Here is a 22,643-nt window from a genome sequence, read left to right on the forward strand (position 1 = left end):
AACTGCTTATGGGATACTTTGAGGAAATGCGATGAATTGTTAGAAATGCTAAACAGGAACTTATTCTGGTATGGAGCGCAACAGATAACAACTCAAACATTCAAGGAGCTCAAGAGGAGAACAAGATCACCATCAACAAAATAATATGGAAAATGCCACACATCACAGTATCAGATGAGCAGCCTTTTAAGCTTTTAAAAGTTTTGAATGCCGCTGTAGTTCTACTGTTATCTTTCTGTTCATGGGAAGTTTTCGAGTACCCAGTGCTACCAACTGCAAGCAGACAAACATGGTCTATTAAAACCTCTGCTCAGCTGGAGATGCCCAGGTCCATCATACTTGCGTTTCAGACCAATAGAAGAGGGAATATAACAAACTGACTCCACCGAATTTGATAATTGTAAGTTAACTAATGCCTGAGTCTACCTGAACTCTGAATTCTACCCGTATGATAATTTACACCTGCAGTGGCATGGCAATGTACACAGCCTAGCATATGACATGTATGCAGGGTTCCCTGCTTCATACTATGAAGAGGAAGGATGTCTACTCAGTCCTCAGAAATTCAAGGAGCTGGCACCAATCATCGTAACAGACTGCTCGAAACAGAAAGAGACAATTAAATCTGGACCTATAGATGCACGAATTGCCTTTGAATCTTCGGCAGATTTCTCGAAACACACTGCAGTGTACGCTCTAGTTCTACATGACCACATGATTAACTGCTGCCCACTCACCAGTGTTGTCAATGAGCTGTACAAACGAGCAGCTGCTGCACCATACCCACAGCATTCCACAGTGATATATCAAGGGGTGAACTTCATTGCAGACGCTCAGGGTTACCATGATGAAGAGCACAGACAGTTCATATTTAAAGATGTTGCATTCATAGTGCACACAGAAGGTACTGAAATAATAGACACACTCTCAACAAACATTGCATCACTGACGTCTTTTGAGGATGTGAAGTGTGCGAAGTGGTTAACACATTTGTACCATGGAATTCACTGGGATGATCCTGGCATACCGCATAAAGATATGGTGACCTCATTTTGATTATTCGACCACAAAGGTACCATCATCTACGTGAAGTGGAAGGAGAAGATCGAATAGAAGTGTTGAATCTTCAAGTTTGTTGCTATTCAAGACATGAAATTCTGTGGGTGTCCTGCTCTCCATTGACTCAAGAAGAAGACGTGTGAAAACAAGTGTTGCTGTGTCTGCTTGTCAAAATATAAAATTTATTTTAAGTTGGATAAGAAATAAACAAATTTTTACCCCATAATATATGTACTTTTTTAAAATGATTTCACTTGTTCCCACTATGATAGCATACAGTTTTGCCCAGAACCTATGTATGTGATTTTCTTCAAGCACAGGACATATAATTTTAGACATATTTGCTATATGTCTTAGGAAGTGGACATGGTCACATGCCTCCTGCTCCCATAATAGGATTCATGCTGCACGATAAGTGTAATTCCATGAAATCATTCTATTTATTTTGTTATCTTCCAGCTTAAAAGCTTCACCTCCTTAATAGCACTCATCTTCAGAAAAAGTAACGTCATTTGTCTCATGCACATCCTTTATACACACACTGTAATAGGGGATAAGCTTTTTTGTACATAACAACAATGGCATATGGTAACGAATTTTCTTCATTCATTCAATTCACATACATATAATTTGATTTCTGAGATACAGTTCAGTTCTTGAGATACAATTTGACTCTGATACTTCAATGCAGTGATACTTGCAACTTATATACTATTACTAATAACTACGAAAAAAAAATCTCTCAACGGTAACACTGGCTGAGAATATTTTTTACAATTGTTTCCACTAGCACTGAATGAGAATATTTACAGTTTTTTAACAAATCTAGACTGAAAACTAATGGGGGGGGGATAATTTTTTACTGTAACTAAATTCCACAGTCCCAATAGCATAGGTTGAACAGTAATTCTGATAGACTGTGAGGTATATTCACTTAAAAACTAATCAATCTTGGAGAGCTAGTGTCAAGAGAAACATAAAAACTATTCTATTTACATGACACACATGGTGTGTAGATACATTCACATGTGTGTAACAGTACACATACGTCATGTATTAATAAATAAATATTTTGTTGACAAGTAATTGTTTATGTATTTAACATTTTAAACATTTTTTTTTGCTTTTTTACAAAGCACATACACATACGGTGTATGTGTGATTTTGTGTGTGTGTGTGTGTGTGTGTGTGTGTGTGTGTGTGTGTGTGCGCGCGCGCGCGCGCGCGCGCGCGCCCGCATGTGTGTGTACAAATATGTGTACACAATACACATTCCGCACATAAATATTTACACCACACACACACGCGCACACACACACACACACACACACACACACACACACACACACACACACTCCCTGCCTCTCACCCAGAGTCCCCCACCCCTTCAGTGAGTACAGTACAGTTTCAGCTCCATCATTAAAAGTGATTCTTTTATCGTAATGAGGCAACAGGCCAATTTTAGACTGGAGTACTGTGTGCACAATGTGTCCTCTCGATCGAATACTATTTTGTACCCCATGCGGCGCCTATTGTGTAGCACTGTAAACACCACTGTACAGGCACTGCATATAGTCTTTGATAGAGAGGGCTCTCAATGCTATATGACGCATACCCTTAACTCACCTCTGGGTGACACCTTCCAATGTGCGATATGCATACATTTTTGACTGGAGACCTACAAACTCCACAATCAGCAATCTATTCGGTGGAACAATACCATAAGGATTATTGACTACGTATCGAATTCATTACCATGGTACCTCATTACTTCATATGGGTTGCAGTTCTTCACCCAATACATGAAGCTATCTGTATCTGTATAAAATAATTTAGGATTTGAGAAATGAGTTTTTGCAAACTCATAATGAAAGGGGTAAATGTGGAGTTTGGATAGGTCTGGCATCCCCACATAAATAGGTTTCATAAACTCTATTAAAGTCTTTGTCATCTCCACAACAACAAGGTTTTTATTGAATATGGTGAACAGCTTAAAATTTGGTCTGGCAATATATTTTCTTGCGCTATAACGCACATCCCATTAGGTTCTAATCAAAATTTCATGCAATTCCGTAAAATTCTCCATTCTTTGCCGAAAATTGGATTATTCATTAATTTATAAATATCGTTCTCAAAGTCACACGTCGTGGAAGCTCTCTGTCTTGTATTCAAATCAATATACTGCTTCAACCAGGGGGACTGCTTGAAGGAGATAGCCTGAGTGATTCTAACCTGCCCCATCCCTAAGTTGAGACACTGCTGGAGATTATGATAATGAATAATATATCTCTGCTTATTCCCCCTTGTGGAGCTAGTTGCTCTGGACACAGTGGCAAATTGGCATGCACATCATGCAAATGAATAGGGTATGTGAGTTCTGCCTCCACCACATACTCTACATCAGAATCATCTGCTATACCCTCCATAATTTTTCCACACAACATGGCATGCCCATATAAGTTATTTACCCACAAGTACATGATGTAACTCAGTCAAAAGATGTGTTGAAACCTGTCACTCACCCATGAGTTATTTGCCTTGGTGTGCCTATTTGCCATTGGCAAAGTCCTCAATGGATCCCTCACTACAAAGAAAAAGAAGCATGTTAGCATTGGTCATTAATTCAATGCTGCACTCCATTTCCTTGAGTGTACCGTCCCAAGACAACCCAGGTGCCGTGTAATAAAAGGCAGAAACAAGAGAATATGTGGTTATGCATCCCTCTAAAACATCTACAAGCAAGCAGATGTCTGTGTCCACATAAAGCTGTGCGTACTCTCCTAGAGTGGAGCTGTTGAATACCTGGCAGACATTCATGGCATGATCATACTCTGCATCTGTTATGGCCTCAACCGTACGATTGCTGGAGAATGTAGTTATATCGGGTAGCATTGTTTTGTGAGTTTTGCCATATTATCCAGATACTTGTATGGGAAAACCCCCTTCCTAGTCACAAGTTGGAACTTTTCCTTGCCGGGAAATGCAGCTCAAGTGATGTTCCTGACCTACTGAGGCAGAGTTTCAATGAATTTCTAGAGTGGTAGCTGCATAAAACATAGCACGTCAAGGAAGCGGAGCATAATTCTTGGTGTCATTCGTTTCTCAGCACTCTCAGGCATGTCATATGCCTTGATAACTGGTACTTCAAACTGCATGCACTGTGAACTGTGCCATGGAACTTCCCCATAAGATGACAATGGTCCATACAAGGATTTTCCACTTTTCTATCTAACGGCAGCTCAACTGTGTTACTGTGCAAATCTTCATTCTCCTTCGACTTGGTCATCGGAAAGTTGACACTGTAAAGCTTATCAACCCGCCATGAAAGTTTTTCGAGCTCAGCAAGCAGCCAAACCGCAGAATTATCTGCAACATAAGATTTTTAGTGGTTATTACTTGAATGATAGGATGAGACAATTTGGTATGCAGCCATATATGGTATGTGTTTTTCTGTGAAGGCAGTATTTGAGGTTGTAGGTTTACCGTCACAGCAGCTCATAGGAGAGAGTAGGCATTCACAGTTGGCATACACCACAAATGGGTATCACTCCTGATGGTGAGCATTATTAAACTTTATGAGTTTGTCTTCTTCAGTAAGCACAATAACACATACCGGTTCCTTGGAACCATAATATATTAGATGTGCCGCTAATAACTTGTCCGAGGAAAAATAATTCAGACACCTTAAGCAAATATGCTACTTATGTTCATATTTACTCATCTGGGAGGCGAGAAGGCAGAACATGTCTTTGATCCAAACATAATGATAATTGCCTTTCTAATTATTTTTCTCATCAGAGCATAAGCGCATGTTTCCATGCATTTTATGCTCACTGGCAAATTTTGAGAAATGGTGGGGCCCGACAACTATATGCTTGTTCTGCTCAACTGACTTGTGTTTATTTTCCAGGCCATAAACATGAACCGATATTCCGGTATTCTGAGCCTCAAATTTAGGCATGTCCTGGATCTTGATAGGGAACTCATTCCATCAAAGTTATAATACTTATGAATGTCAAGGTATCTACCACATCGATATGTGGATTCTGGATTCTCTTTAATATTTGTCTCACAAGCCAAGATTGTCCATGCAAAACAAGTTTGATCCTTTTAATTTTTGACATTAATACATTCCCTCTTTCCAGCTATATCCTTAGGGAGCTTGATATAGCTGGATCCTCCATTTAGCAGATCACAGAAATGAGTACAGATGTCCAGGTGTAGTATTCAGATGGGTGTTTTAGCTGACTCCCTGACTTCCATCTTGGAGAAAAGGGCTAGTATAGCTCTCCAGGTGTATTCACGAAACCACTCAGTGATTGATGTGCTCTGCATTATCACACTGTTATCCCACCAAAAGATAAAGAAAACTTGTCTCTTCAATGCCGAGGCAACTTGGAAGGGGGGGGGGGGGGGGGTCTGCGACATTCAATGCGAGCACTGCACTGCATTTAATAGCGGGATACAGCAGAACATTAACGACCTTGGGGAGCTCCATTTCCACCAAGGATAGGATGCTCTTAGAAACCCAATAGGGTCATGGTACCCTCGTGCTGGATTCGTGATTCTAGTGATTGAGATTCGCTCCTAAAAGCCGTCTGTAGTCATTGAGTATTCTAACTGTGGTATGGTGTCACTAATCTGATGCCATTCACTAAAAGAATGGGTGAGAGAACTGCCGCTTGCCACAGGAGTACTAACGCTAATATTACTACAACTGGTTGATGAACGTGCTTCCAGTGATGCGTTGAGGGGTATGTCCCATACCTTGTGAGACTGGCGAGGACGAGTATGTGTAGGAGGAGGAGGAGGAGGAGACACTGCTGTATGAGGCCAGTGCAAGCAGCTTGGTTGCTGCTGTGGCTGCAGCCCTGATATGCTTGCCAGAGGGAGGGTGGCCCACGGACGCAGAGTGGAGATGGTGTGGGGGTGGCGGCAGGGGCAGCTTCTCATGCGGTGACCAGCAGCGCGCTTGTTGGCAAGGCATGCCTCGCTGGACCTCAACTAGACAGTTGTTTCTTTACTGCCCCCAGTACCCGCGCTGTGGCGTAGTTTGGAAACTGTTCCCCTGATGCAGCCACTGTAGAAGAAACACAGAATAACGAAAATTAAGTATAACATTCCACACACCGCCAGCTGCTGCGGTTGCAAGGAAAGAATGAACACAGATTATCTGTACCTAGAATGATAACGTATTACCCGTTCCACTCTGGCTCCTTGGCATCTCCCCAGTTCATCCGGCATATGATCATGCCTCCAACTCCTCCACTCCAGGAAATCGTCTACAACAACAAAGAATATGCACCATATTACATGTACAATGAAATTTTTGCCAAACAGCAACATATTATGTACACACAGTACTACGAAGAAGAAAAATTTATATACTACTATAGGGGGGTAGTTTGTGTTGTTGCCCCGGGTGATGATTACACGAATAGTTTGTCAGGATTTGCAAGCGGTGGGTCCTTGAGGTACGGCAATACGCGAACACGAGAAGTAAGTTTAAACAGTTTTATTAACAAAGGCGGATCATAAAACACGCACGCTACGTGCACCCATCATCACTGTGTCTGACATCCTAACACCAGCTAATTACGGTAGTATCGAAAGGCTCCATGGTGAGCTAAGGAAAAGAGACATATTCGCGTCCGAGGCCGCGCTAGTTAATACTGCCCGCTGTGGACGGCAGCCAGTCGCGTACTCACCGTCGCAGTGCGGCCGGACGCACGTCTACTGACCAAGCACATTGTCAGCAATCCAGACAGGTCGGCTGGCGAGCGCGTGCTAACGTACCGTACGGCTGTACGCAAACCGTAGACCCTTACACTACTCACAATGCTGACGCTGCTGGCGTTGCTGGCTTTCAGTAGCCAGCTCACCAATTACATGTTGGCCATATATCGAAACAATAAGACGACAGGTATTCAATACTACGAAGTTTTTAGTGAAAAAGTTACAGTTATCGATTCTGATTTTATAAATCATGTACAGCAGCAAAGACCCACTGACTGACCACGAAATAGCATCAGAGTATCATGTATACAAAGAAAAATACATAACTACTGAAAATGCTGTTGCTGCTGCTGCCATTGATGCACCTCAGCATTCATTTCATCCACAATTTGGTGGATATAATAAGATCAGATGTATTTAATACTATGAAATTCTTAGTGGATGAAAAAGTTACAGTTCCTGAATTGAATACTAACTTATGAGGTAATTTCCATTGCCTCAGGCATTTGCCGCCACTGGTATTGCTGCTGCTGCTTTATGCTGCTGATCGCTTCATTTGTCTAAATAAAAACTGGTAGCGTGCACACAAGAATGAAGATGACCTGAGACACCGGCGAATGATAAAAGAATAAGGCCACGGGTGGAGGGGGGTAGGGTTTGTATAGAATCAAGCTCTACCCGCTAGTTTGGTGGGAACCAATCAGATTGCAATATTCTGAGGAGGGATGAAAACCTCCACCTGCATGTTTGGACACATTAGTTCATGCATACACAAAAAGGATGTAACCACTTGAGAGAGAGTGGAGATGGTTTCCCAGGTATCAGATATCAAATGGTTGCTGCCACCTAACACTGTGTTCGGTGATTAGTGCAAATTCCAGTCTGTGCACCACACGAGCCAGCACTGTGAGCAGGCCTGCCTCACTGTAACAGTGTAATTATGTACAGTGAGTTAATGTTTATGGTATTTTTTACAAGATCAGAAAAAAGTGATCTGTTTAAACTCGCATCTTCCCAAATAGCAGAGAATGAGGAGCAAGAGAAATCCAACCCTTTTGAACTGACTTTCATAAATAAACAGTATATCCTTTGCCATGTAACAGAATTTCCTGTCATGAGATCTTCCCTCTCCAGCACTGACCCAAAGGAGGAGAGGGCTTGCGGATTTCCCAGTTGGGGACAGGTTACTTAATTTGTTAATTAGTCAATCAAATTGATTGAGTAGGAGGGGGCTATTCGAATAATTGAGGCCTGAAAGTGTGTTTGTATCAGCGTGGGGGAGGGGGGAAGGTTGGAGGTTTCAAGAGGAGTGGGGGGAAGGGGAGCAGTGGGGCGATTCTCACAAGGACAGATTATCCCCATGGGGTCATAAATCAGTCCCCAGGGGGTCATAAACCACTTAGCCGAACAGTAGGCTAAGGGGAGGGGTTGACAAATCAATAAAATTTGCACTGAATGTACACAACGCATACTAACGAACCGCCCTGACACCAGCTTTACTCTACTGCTGGTCTGAACATACTCATTTTTAAAGGAACATCGAAACTAGCTGTACATCTTAGAAATTCTATATCTTTTGATTGGTTGAAGACAAAATGGCGAAAGTGTACATCAAATTGAAAAAAAGTTTAATGCTCTCCAGCTTCGTCTTGGACAACTTTTCTGAGAATTCATAAAATAGATGCTTAGATCTGTAATCAATTGCAGACTCCAGCTTTCGAGAAAATGCTTTGATATGTTTGATTTGCCGCGAAATTATCGCCAGAGCGCGAAGTATTTAGAACGTTAACGAAGTGGCCTTTCCTAATGACGATCACATTAAAGAATGTTACTGTGGCATATGTGCAATCGCACATTGCTGGTGGAGCTTCAATTTCTTATGCTTTCAACGTTTCTATGATAAGATATCACACTGGGGAATACATTGGTTCTCTTGTAGTAAAAAAGCAAAATCAAAGCAAAAACTGATGTACTGGAACTTATGTCTTCTCACTTTCAATTACTGTTAGTTACATAAGGTTATATAAGATTTGTAATGACAAAATGTGATTTTAATGATATCTGAAATCCTTATTTATTGTGTAAATAATTCCATTGTTTTCTTTTCAGCATAGAATCGTCCCAATATGATATTTTGTAATGAATAATTCGAGGTAAGTTGCTAATGGTTTAATTAGTTGTCCTTCTGCTTTACTACAAGCTTGTTTCGGCTATACCGCCATTCACAAGTAAACTTGTATATATAACCTTTGTTGAATATACTTAGGTTTATAAAAGCAGTACAGAAAGGTCAGCTTGCAAGCATACTTAGGTCTAGTTGGAATAGATGCCGATATTGCAACAGTGAATAAATTGTTGACTGTCTTTTTGTTGTTACATCGCTATAATGACGCATGTTTTGTTTGTATAGAATATTTTTGCGAAATATTTTTTACGGCTGGAATGACAGTTTATTCTCGTTGATGCTTTACGTTTAGAGTGCAATGTTTGCTAGTCAGTGATGTTAGTTGCGTTTCATTGCTATTTTAATTTTGTTATCATTTGTAGCTATGGCTATCTTTGGTTTTCTGTTTACTGTGATTTTCATTCGTTTTCCAAAATAATGCAAACAAATTTTCTAAATAATTTTTGTGTCTGAGATCGATTTGTTCATTAAGGATATCGTTTGGATAATTTCGTGTGTGAGTGTGTGTGTGTGTGTGTGTGTGTGTGTGTGTGTGTGTGTGTGTGTGTGTGTGTGTAATTCTTCCTAGATGTCCATGGTATGTCCCTTTGGTATTCTCTGTAGAACCTGTCATGTATTTTCGGTATGTTCTGCTTTGCGGTTTTGTTTTTGAGAAGCTGGTAAAAGTGTGATTGATTGCAATTTCTTGTGAGTTATTTGAATCTAATGCTAAAATATCTTCACGTTTGACCGGTATAGAATTCTGCACAGTCATTACTCGAAATTTTGTATATGCATGAGTTGGCAAAAAACTAGATTTTGGTTTTTCCAGATCGAATTTTCGTTTTAGATTGTTATTTGTTCGGGTGTTTTGTTTAACATGTGGTTTATTTTATTCGATATTTGACCCAAGTACATCATTAGTACGTAATTTCCTTTTTGTTTAGTTTTATTTTCTCCTATTAATATTACGTCTTTTTTGAATGGTTTGAGTTTTAGGTTTCGTGTGTTTTTCGCACAGTTTGTGAACGATATTCGCGTTGAAATTATTTTGTTGGGCTATATAGTGGAGTATAGGTTATTTTTCTCTGTTAAAAAATATGCTTCAGTTTGTTCTTATTCTGAGTGATTGTAACATTTAAATAGCATTTACGGTAAATGTTTTCCCAAAGTATCTGCTGCTTTTTGTAATAAAAGCTTAAAAGTAATTAAATATCAAGATTTGGTCTCACAATCGAAAACGCTCTGTTACTGCTTGATGCTCTGGTGGCGTCACAGCCTAGGAGTAAGACGAAAATATACCGTACATGTGTTGTAGGCGCGTTAGACGAACTTACGACATTTTTACGTACTTTTTCTTCAAACAGTGTAGCTTTTTAGTGATGGAAAACGCAATTATAACTTTTAAGTAACAACAAAAAGGAATTCTGTGACGACTGATAGTGGACGCCATGCGAAAATTGATGCGTTTATGCCGCGCGATCTAGGGGAGACTTATCACGGTTCGCGCGGCTCCTCCCGTCGGAGGTTTCAGTCCTTCCTCGGGCATGGGTGTGTGTGTTGTCCTTGGCGTAAGTTAGTTTAAGTTACATTATTTAGTGTGTAAGCCTAGGGACCGATGACCTCAGCAGTTTGGTCCTATCTAACCTTACCACAAATTTTGATGCGTTTATTAATCGCGCAAACAAAGTTGACACTCGGCGCGCTGGCTGATGGGAGCGGCTGTAAATGGGAAATGCCTTGCAGTCACTCCCATCAGCCACCGCGCCGATTGTCAGCTTTGTTTACGAGTGCAATATGCTCCTCCCATTTGAACGGCGATATTGAAAACACAATTAACTTTTTCAGCTAGCATTTCTAGTAGTGAAGATATCACCATACGCCCGCAGTAGAACGAGGTTTAGGACGATGAGGTTATACGGAGAAATACAAAGCGTGTGCAACATGCAGGTGACACTAACGTAAGGGCTGTGGTGTGTGTGAGAGTAAACTAACGTTGGCGTCTGAATTACACTTACTTCATCTTTATGTAAGATGATGAAACTGCAAAAGTTTAAACACTAAGGATCCTAACTGGACAGTACGAAGATAAAAACACTGTTTCTCATAAAGTAAAAAGTGTGTGGTCACAGCAACTCTTTTTGAACGTGAAGAATGGGAACAGCGATTGCAATTGTAAGGGCATGTAAACTGCAACGAAAACACAATAATTGTCTGTTTCTGTGTGGTGAAGTTTTGTGATTGTGATATGGTTTCATATGAGAGGACTGTGCAGTCGTTTTACAAAGAAGTTAAAACGTTCGTTCAGATTAGATTCGAAACAGCGATAGATGAACATTAACTTGTAAAGTTCGTCGGTCTACTGCTCTAACAAATCAGCTACCGAACAGTTGAGGTGTAGTTGGGTAAAACGACAATTTTCACTAGGTGTTTAATTTCGTCGAATGACGCTATCCTTCTTTGTAACAGTGGGAGAACGTATCTCGGGGGTAAGTTAATGTTACCTTCACAGTGCAATACCTTTTTAATTAAGTTAGTGAACTTGTACGTCGACGTGGTGGCAATTTTCCAGTATAGTGCATCCATGTTTTATGCATCTCCCCATTCTCTGTAACCCTCAAAAACAACTTTACAGGAGTTTTTATAGATGTATTTGTACAGTATGGTACTACACACCAGTTGTGAACCATTTTCCGAAACGTAAATTCAAAAACGAGACATCACTGTGAGTTAGCATTATGACAGTAGGAACAGCGAGCTAGCCAGTGACGTCGCAGGCATCATATGACGCGAATGGAGCGTTTTATCGGCCTTTCAAATTATTTGAATTTCATTTCCGTTTTTATCGAAGAATACTGAAATTCAAGAGGAAAAAAAAATGTTAGGAGAATAAAATTACATAAATAATCATTTGAGACAATTTTCAGAAAACAGTCAAATACCCTGTTGTAAGCTCATTTAGTATTGCTTGGTGTCAGAATTGTAGACTGATTATTCTGTATATCATCGAGTTGAAATAGGCATATTTTTGTGATTTTGGGTGGAAAAACTTCCCCTGATTATTCTGTCTGTAGTAATTGGTTTTCTGTAAATTTCAAATATGTGATGATTGTTATTGTTGCTGATTTGAAGGTCAAGAAAGTTTATGGATTTGTTTGTTTCTGTTTATTTACAGATATATGGTAGGTATTTCGAAATACAAAACCGTGTTTGAGAAGTCATACATACCGAACAGGGATATTTAATGTTTCCTAGGTGCAGCACACAAATCCGAGAACGTGTATCTTAAAGAAGACATTGATGGTGAAGAATCCGCAGGGAGTTTTCACACAGAGGAATTACAGAAAGGCTTGAACTAAACATGTTCCTAATAGAGCGTGTCATAATAAGTCGAGGGAACAGGGCACTGGTGAATTGGCTCGGATTCTCATCAAACCACAACAGTTCGGCGAACATCCGCAATTTGCTGTATAATACGAAACGGAAACCTCAACCGTAGCATGACATGAGTGCATATGAATGCTAGAAAACATATTGACAAAGTGAGGGCGATATTACAAAAAAATCTATCATTCGAAATTCATACCCTTGGAAACACTTTTTGTGAACCTGGAACGAAACTGAAACAACGTCTAGCTGATGGTGATAAGAGAATTAACATCCTAGACACCGAACGCCAAGAGCATGCTCTGTTTACACTGCAAATAAAAACTGTCATACCGCAAACCAAATACTAGGTGGTAAGGCTAGACACATATCTCGAAGAAAGGATATTGGTATAGGACAACATATGGCTGCATTTGTGGTCGATACGGTAGTGCGTGCCAAACTTCAATTGGGTGCTGGAATAACCGTCAAGTAAATAATGAATGCAGCTCGTCTCACACTAAAAGAAGAAGGAGAAACCTACAGGATGTTTAAAAAATTGCATCGAATCAATGGTGACAGCGGCGAAGGGTGTCTTGAGGCAGAAAGGAGGAAGGAAAAGATGTGTTAAAATGCCCAGGGTCGTGCCAATACTAAAGACATCAGGCGGAATAATTCCGTTTCTAATTCCTGCAATTTTCTGGGCTGTCAGCCACTGGTTCACTAGCTGGGGAAGCCACTACCATAACTCAAGCAGTAAAAAATGCCCAAAATGATACAGAAGCGATTACAAGAATCTAGGAGGCATAGTATGGCCATGGAGGCCATTGTTATCGGTAAAACCCCACAGGAAAGGGCTACTGTTGCACATAAACAAAACGAAGCCCATAGCGATGCTATCAGACGGACCACTTACACACATAGATCTGCTTAAACTCGTCAGAAACTCAAAATTCCGAGATTTCGCGGCGTGTTTATGCGGTATATATTGCCCGAGGTAATGTGCAAATCCAAAGAATGTGGGATTGTCAGTTTAGATGTTATGGGGGATATAGAACTTACTGGGTTGCTTATATTTAAAAAAAAAACAACAACAACAACAACAAGAAAAAGGAATAGGATATCATCTAGTTCGACACGTTCGGCGAATTAAGACCGCCTGAAGAATTGAATCGTCAATTGCTGAAACCAAATAAGTCATTTTTTACACTTTTCAGGAGAAACAAAAAAGTGAATACTGCCATATGTATTACTGCTACATTACTGGAATTTTTCAGAACTGAAAGTGACTTCATTCTGCATTTATTGAGAGAGAAATAATTAACTGCGAGTATATCATATCGATATTTAATGATTACAAAGTTTTTTGACTAATTTGGTTTCAAGAATTTACACACTTTTCTTTGCTTTTTTTAGGATTTAATTGTACGAACACACCATAATATATTAGCATGGTCTGATAAAATAAAACAAGCCGAATTATTTTAACAGCAATAATGATTAACTGAACATTATCTATTATTTTAGTCGATCACTGGCCAAGAAAGCACTTCTTCATAGAATGACCTCTTTGCAGCAGGCACATATTCAATGATTTTCTTCACGTCTTCCATCTTCATTCTGGAAATAGGCACTTGGTATGTTGGGTAGGCCACTGGAATGCTGTCCATTAATCCTGGAATGATGGGCTCATGTCTTTTTCTGAAGTGAAAAGTATGTTTTACTAATCCATCAATATACAGATTCGAAACGTGCGCGAATTCGTCACTTCGTGTACATTTAGGAAAGCTTTCTTGCAAACCAGTTTCCTTTCACTTCCAAGCATTATATGGTAAAGAAACGTTGCATCACTACTGTTTTCACAACATTCTGGATCGGATTTCCGAGGACGCCTCTGCTTCAATAAGGCGCCGCAGATGTAAGTCCTAGCCATCTTTGGTAGAAAAACCAAGAAATCTTGCCAAAATATTATTACGTCAATGGAGTCATAACATTTCATTCTGCAGCTGAAAGGAAATTAATAACATAAGATTGGTATTGCTGGTAATATTCATATTATTTGCATCTATACAGTTTCCTACGGTTGTTCCAACAAAGATTGATGAAACTTACTGGCAGATTAAAACTGTGTGCTGGGCCGAGACTCGAACTCGGGACCTTTGCCTTTCGCGGGCAAGTGCTTTACCAACTGAGCTACCCAAGCACGATGAAAGGATATCCTTTCTTCCAGGAGTGCTAGTTCTGCAAGGTATGCAGGAGAGCTTCTTCGAAGCTTGGAAGGTAAGAGACGAGGTACTGGCTGAATTAAAGCTGTGAGGACGAGTCGTGAGTCGTACTTGGGTAGCCCAGTTGGTAGAGCACTTGCCCGCGAAAGGCATAGGTCCCGATATCGAGTCTCGGTCCGGCACACAGTTTTAATCTGCCAGGAGGTTTCATATCAGCGCACACTCCGCTGCAGAGAGAAAATTTCATTCTGAAGAAAGATTGATATTTATCTGCAGGATTCTCTTACTGATTTCACTGGAATATAATCTCTGTAATTCTGATAAGGCAGTCCTTTGGTACGAGCTGTCTTTACCTTATTTCTGTCGTAATCTGCACTACTATTCTTCCTTTTTGGAGCCATAGTAATACAACCAACTACTGCTCAATGAACATTAATAGTGACTGTTAGTGCCATAACAAAGGAAGTGGAAAATTTCATCAACAATGTGTAATATTGGAGGAAAACAGATTCTGCGCGGGAACGAGCAGCATCTGTTGAAAAGAAATAAGTCAGTGACTTATTTGGTTTCAACAACAAACAGCGTAAAATGCACCATTTGTGGGAGCATGAGTGTTTCATTTCAACACCAAACGATAGGCTATACTCTTAAATGTACTATTCAATGAAAAAACGAAAATTCAAGATTTTGACTTATTCGATTTCAACAAGCTGCGATTCAACTATGTCGTGACTTCACTGATGGGAACCAGGTGTTGTACAATTTGCGACGCTACCAAGACTTCATTTCCTGCCTCCATGGACCTTTATGCCTACTGTTTGTCCTGACAATTGCGTAAAAACAAGAAGTATGCACGTCACTGCAACATTTGAGGTCGAGATGCGATGTCGTTCACTCTAAATTAATGTTTGTCTAAATTAAAAACGAACTACTTTCCTCCAGTAGATCTTTGCAGGGGGAAGCGGAGTTTACCTTTTATCAGTTTGGAAACATACAACAGCATAGCCAATTCCACTGAGATAAATATTAAACTGCATCTAGGGAGAGGGGAAATTGTGGTAACATGTCCTGGCTCCTACAAGTATATAAAACGATTTGTAAAAGATTCGAGCTACATTCATCGCTTAATACATTTAAAATAGGGATAAAAACGACATATGAGACAGTGGACTGTAGTCATGAAGGCTCAATAGGATTGCTACTTGGCCTCTCGGGGGGACAAGTGCAGGTTCATAATACTGATAAAATTTATGATTCGAATCACCCAGTGGATTTAATGCCCCTCAGTAGGATTCGAGTAGAGTGCAATATTTTGACGAATTGGTAGCTCAACGACAGATTAGTCCATAGCAGATATGCAGTCTTTCCTACAGTGGGTCCTGGTTATAAAACTGCAGAGGTTTACAGTAGTGCAATATAACTCCGCGTGACTGTTCAGACGTTAGACCATCTAGCGCTGAAAATCGTAGATCAGAACGCGAATCTAGTCGTTTGCAGTGAAGAAATTATAATACGCCTTCATATGAAACAAAATTACGGGTATTAAGCATACATACGACTTACCTAACTATCAGAAGGCCACTTTGCAGCAGAAAGAGAACGCGATAATATGCGAGCAATGGTTTAATACTTCACAATGACTTCACTCGAAGTAATCATTCCAGTTCAATACGAAGAGGTTATCATTAGCCAGGAATATTATTCCCACAAACTGTTTGCCTCAGTAATGTTCAATAATAATGATAAGGCACGAATTATTATTCAACATGAGATAGGGCCTGACACTTCCAAGCAAGAGGTTCCTGTATCTGGAGGGGTTTTTGCAGTTCGCCTCTCTGTTTCAAGAAATAAGATACGAGCTTAATGAAGTTGAACCTGACCACACAAGAAACGTGTGGATCACATCTACACTCAAGACATATATCTCTGTATTAACACTGGTTCTGAATGCTCTAGAAAACACAGGTTAGTTCATACATAAATAGACTGGTAACTCCTTTAGTGAATGCATTCCATACAAAATATTAATGGGTTTGTTTGAAGCAGCAATCATATTTTAATGAACACTAAGCATGAGCTGATTCGAGTTCGAAGCGCTACAGATAACAACTTGCACATTCTAGGACAAGGAGAGGGAGAGCATAAAACTGTGCTGGATATGGAAACTACCACACCTACCGCTATCAAACTATGAGAATATGAAACTTTTGTGTGTTCTGAATTCGGGAGTGCAACTGCCCTTAATTTTCTGTTCATGGGAATTGTTTGAATATCCGATTCTTCCGCAGTTATCTCATCCAGTATGAACTCTTAAGACTTCTATGCAGCTAGAAACGCCTCATTTTATTATTCTGGTGCTGCAAACAGACAATAAGGGGACGCCTGGAAAGGACTCAAGCATATTTGACAACTTTAATTTAACCAATGCAAGAGTTTATTAAATTATCAGTTTTTCTCGTACTATATTTACAGCTTGAATGGAGCAGAAACGCTTATGGACTGTTGTACGAAATGTACGCAAGATTTTACACTCACATTATGAGACTGATGATGGTTTCAGGTACACGCTTTCTCCGTATAAGTTTAAGGAATTATCACCCGCAGTGGTGATAGATTGTTCAAAACAATGTGAGGCGATGAAGACTCGAACTGTGGACGCACATACTGAATTCGAAACATCCGAAATTTCCCTGCAAGTGCTGAAGCATATGCATTAATATTACATGACCATCTTGTAACCTACCGCCACTTATCGGAATTGTATGTGTGGTATAAACGTAGAGGCATTACACAACATACAACACATCATACAAAGATGCCTCAAAGAGCAAAGATTGATGCAGACACACAACGATTTTAAGACGAGTGCGGGCGATTTGTGTTTAAAGATGTGGTGTTCCTTGCACTCTCCGACGTTGGACATGTACTAATGAGGTATTCAACAATTCTCGTATCACCCAAACCGTTTAGCTCAGTGCCGTGTACTAAAACCTGAAAAATGGTGACTTGGTCGACTCGATAAGAAAGAAGAAATGGTGTTATCGCTTCAAGCGTGTGATCACAGAGACAGCATAGTTTACATCAAAGACTGTGTGAAGTTTTCCTGGTTTCAAGACATTTATAAATGTGCATCTATCCAGAATCTGGAAACAGAGTGATATCCTGCCCTCAAGCAGTTGCATATGAACGCTTCAGAAAATGTACAACTGTTATTCAATTGGCTTACTAAAAATAAACTATTTCATTAAAAAAATTGTATTTATTTAATTCTTATTTTCCACCTCCTCATTTACAGGCTTTTGGATAGTATTTAACTAACGCTTTCCACTGCACTCCTCATAAAGAAGAAGCGGCAGCGGCTCTTGTGTGCAGACTCGTCGTCAAGCAGGCGTCGGCTGGCAGCAGGTGGCAGCACAACCTCGGTTAGATTACACTAGAACATTATCGTGCCACTCTGTATGACAATGTGCAGAAACACTGGATTACAAGTAGCGCAAAGAATCGCGTAGCACTAGCCAACAGTGTTGGTCCATGTACGTATGTATGTGAACTACAGCTCACTCCCACTCTCACGAAAAGCGCATACCTACAGTGGTACGTGCAGACGAGGCTACACGTGCATCTCTCGCTCCCGTGAAAGAACGAACGTCAGCGCTGTGCTCGATTCACACGGACGCAGACTTCTGCCTCTCTCAGTACATGTGTTTTCGTACCCAGGAGCACACCACCAGTACATAAATTAGCGATGAACTGCTCTTTCTCCTTTCAGACTTATCAGCCATGACGATACTTGTCACTGCAGCATCATTCTGCCTTCTTTACGGGGATGCAACAGCTCACAGTAGAGAACCGCTTTGCACCTGATAGGGAGATACCGCTGGGCACTTGGCATGCAAGAAGGAAGGTGGCTGGATTTCAAAATCCGGTATTGATGTTACCAATGAGGGACTTTAAGATCCTATCACTTAAAGAACTACCAACCGTGAGGCTGTGCGATTTACCTGCTGTTTAGGGCCGGGACGGATTGATGGGCATCAGGTCGACAGTACCGCCCTGCTACCGCTAGACAGAGGTGATGTGGACGTCGACAGCACCACCCTGCTACTACTAGGCAGGGGGTAGTAGCCTGATGGCCCTGGCTGAGGCGATACAGACACTCGTGGCTCTGTCCGTCTACCGCTAGGTCAAGGTGACGCAGGCGTCGACACCTGCATCAATGAAGGGTCTGGTAGCGGTGTTTCCAGCCCGCCTCCTGTAAAGAAGGAGAAGCGAAAGTGATTAGTATCACACAAAGATAAAAGCAACATACACATCCAGTAATAATACTTTAATTCTGATACTTACGGCGAGGTTCAATGACAGTGCTTTCAGCCACTATCATTTTGATCATTAACCATAATATTAGAACTGCTGTACTCTAATAGTTTTTGGTTTAGTTCCATTTCCACTTCCCTTGTAATATCAGTATCAAGTGAATCTAGAAAAAAGATGACAAAAACTGTATGCACTCTTTAACAAATATTATTGATAATAGAAGTAGTAGTAATACTACTCACGTACCTGTCTCTCCATGACTGGTGTCATTCCCATGAACTCTGACTAGAAAAGAATGGTGTCATCACTTGATGGAAACACCATGAGCTCTGAGAGGAATATGGTGTGATTGGTGCTTCTGTGGCAGATTAATACCTATCAGTTCACCTATAGCACAAAGAATGAAAAGAACATGTAAGTATCACAGGCAAATGAGATAAAAACAAATCACACACACATATATAGGACAGAAATTCTTACATTCGCCTTCGTGTAAATCATTCATGACCAATACTATTGTTACATCATCGAAAAGTGGTGACGTTATGCTTGGAACCAAGCAGTCATTGTCTGACAAACGAGTGCGCTTACCAGCACTTTTGCCATCAGCTTGTGCAGAGCGCTTCATGGCCGATGAGAATGAAATGAGGAGGAGCCATTCAGAATTGATTTATAGACAGGTGGAGCGCTCCTGGGTGCAGGTACACATGTGCCAAGAGAGGCAGATGTCTGCATTCATGCGAATCTAGCATAGCGCTGACGTTTGTGCTTTTCGTCGGAGTGAGAGGGGCACATGCAACCTCGTCTGCACGTACCACTGTAGGTATGCGCTTTTCGTGAGAGCGGGAGTTAGCTGTAGTTCACACACGTACGTACGTTAAATCCAACACCGCTGTCCGGAACTACTTGAAAAAGCGCGGTACTTGTAATCCAATGCTTCTGTATTTGGCACGTATGCAGTACCACGATAATGTTCCAGCGTAAACTAAGGTCGCGCTGCCAGCAGTCACTCGTCGACATCTGGTTAACAACACGTCTGTTCACAAGGGCGCCTGGCGCTTCTTCTTCATGAAAAGTGCAGCGGAAAGTGTAAGTTAAATACTCACCCAAAGCTGTTAAATGAGGAGGTGGAAAACGGAAAGTGAAAAAAATTGGTACAAAAATTTAAAAAAAGAAACAATTTTATTAGTAGTAAGCCAATTTAAAAATTGTTGTACATTTCTGAGGCGTTCACAGATCCATCTTTTTCGTAACTCTCCTGCAGATGCTCCAGGGCAGGACATCCGTCTGTTTCGCAATTTTCTCACAGCCTTTGAAGAAAACTATGCTGTTTCTATGATCATACGCTTGAAGTAATGACATTATTTATTCATACGCCACCCAATCATCGTCCCAGCGATTTGCATGGTAAAGTCGAGTCAACCATCTACATCTACATCCATACTCGGCAAGCCACCTGACGGTGTGTGGCGGAGGGTACCTTGAGTACCGCTATCGGTTCTCCCTTCTATTCCAGTCTCGTATTGTTCGTGGAAAGAACCCTATCTGGTACGGATCACACACTGGTGAGCAGTATTCAAGCAGTGGGCGAACAAGTGTACTGTAACCTACTTCCTTTGTTTTCGGATTGCTTTCCTTAGGATTCTTCCAATGAATCTCAGTCTGGCATCTGCTTTACCGACGATCAACTTTATATGATCATTCCATTTTAAATCACTCCTAATGCCTATCCCAGATAATTTGTGGAAACAACTGCTTCCAGTTGCTGACCTGCTACATTGTAGCTAAATGATAAGGGATCTTTCTTTCTATGTATTCGCAGCACATTAAACTTGGCTACATTGAGATTCAATTGCCATTCCCTGCACCATGCGTCAATTCGCTGCAGATCCTCCTGCATTTCGGTACAATTTTCCATTGTTACAACCTCTCGATATACCACAGCATCATCCGCAAAAAGCCTCAGTGAACTTGCGATGTTATCCACAAGGTCATTTATGTATATTGTGAATAGCAACGGTCCTACGACACTCCCCTGCTGCACACCTGAAATCACTCTTACTTTGGAAGACTTCTCTCCATTGAGATACATACTCCGTAGATCCAGTATGGCGTGATTACGCATGGATGTGGAACGAGTCAAAGCAGATACAATATAGATATCATACAATACAATACATAGTATATTACACATGGTAGATGAATGATTCAAAATTGGTACAATACAATGATATAATCAAGATAATAAACAATACAATACAAAAATACAATAGTGATAAAAAACAATACAGATATCAATGACAAAGGAAATAATTTGAATTACTACTCAAATTACTGATCTCTGTTGAAGAATTCATCTAAAGAGTAGAAACATTTTTCCAATAGAAATTCCTTTAGCTTTTTTTTAATAGCATTTTATTTTCTTTAAGACATTTTATATTACTTGGGAGCGCGTTAAAGATTTTAGTACTTGTGTACTTTACCCCTTTTTGCACCAGAGAGAGATTTTTCCGTTCACAGTGCATATCACCTTTCTGCCTTGTGTTATAATGATGGTATGCCTCATTTGTTTCATATTCAGAGGAATTGAGAAGAGTGAAAGCCATGAGTGAGAGGAGATATTGTGAGGTAGTGGTTAATATACCTAACTGTTTAAAGAGATTTCGACATGAGGTTCTTGGAGGGACACTGCAAATAATTCGGACTACTTTTTTCTGGCTTACAAAAATTTTTTTTTGAAAGTGGTGAGTTGCCCCAAAAGATTATTCCAAAGCACATCACTGAATGAAAGTAGCCAAAATACGCAGACTTTGATACGTTGATGTCTCCAATTTTGGAGATTATTCGGATGGCAAATGTTGCTGAGCTAAGCTTTTTTAGTGTTTGCTGTATGTGGAATTCCCAGTTGAGCCGGTTATCTACGTGAACGCCTAGGAACTTTGTGCACTGAACGCTCTGCAACTGTTGGCTCTAGTGTGCAATGTTAAATCTCTTCTGGGCTTATGTAACTGGAATGGAACTGCATGTAATTCGTTTTACTGAGGTTTATTGCTAGAGAATTTGCCATGAACCAGTTCAGAGCATTTCCAAGTGCTTGGTTGGCATTTAGCTCTACGTCAGTGGAGGTTTTGCTGGCTGTCACTATACTTGTGTCATCAGCAAACACTGTGATGTTGCTAGCACTATTTGAGGACAGGGGTAGGTCATTAATATATATAATAAATAGGAGGGGACCAAGGACTGACCCTTGTGGAACTCCATGATGTACTGTTCCCCAGTCAGACTCTACCTCTCCTACTTGTAGATTGTTAACACCTAATACTATTTTTTGCTGTCTGTCTTCTAGATATGATCTGAGCCAGTTGCCCATTTGTCCACAGATTCCATATTAGGCTGCTTTTCCTAAAAGTATTGTGTGATCGACGCAGTCGAAAGCCTTAGTCAGGTCATAGAATATGTGAACGGGTAACTTTTTCTTGTCAAGGCAATCTAAAACATTATTTGTAAGTGCGTAAATTGCTTCAGTTGTAGATATGCCTGATCTGAAACTAAATTGTTGTTTACTAATTATTGCAAATTTTTCAAGGTGACTGACAATCCTGACATATATTAATTTTTCAAAAACTTTAGAAAATGCTGTTACAAGAGAGATAGGACGATAGTTGGAAACATCTGTGGGATCACCTTTTTTGTAGAGGGGCTTCACAGTAACATACTTCATTCTGTCAGGGAAGATACCTTGATTTAGAGAGGAATTGAATATATGAGCTAGAGCTTTA

General features: G+C 40.4%; 1 protein-coding gene across 1 annotated transcript in view; it reads right to left on the minus strand.

Annotated features, from left to right (window-relative positions):
* Positions 1–2,339: 2,339 nt before the first annotated feature.
* The window catches only part of LOC124554893 (serine/arginine repetitive matrix protein 2-like), a 391,768-nt gene continuing 371,464 nt past the window's right edge, over positions 2,340–22,643 (minus strand). The window contains exons 17-22 of the mRNA XM_047128572.1: positions 19,111–19,251; positions 18,895–19,027; positions 18,552–18,802; positions 6,239–6,341; positions 5,827–6,139; positions 2,340–4,425 (exon numbers count right to left, since the gene is read on the minus strand). The gene's annotated coding sequence lies outside the window, so the exon portion shown is untranslated. The remainder of the gene's footprint in view (positions 4,426–5,826; positions 6,140–6,238; positions 6,342–18,551; positions 18,803–18,894; positions 19,028–19,110; positions 19,252–22,643) is intronic.

This window comes from Schistocerca americana, chromosome X (genome assembly GCF_021461395.2).
Source record: "Schistocerca americana isolate TAMUIC-IGC-003095 chromosome X, iqSchAmer2.1, whole genome shotgun sequence".
In the NCBI taxonomy this organism is placed as follows: Eukaryota; Metazoa; Arthropoda; class Insecta; order Orthoptera; family Acrididae; genus Schistocerca; species Schistocerca americana.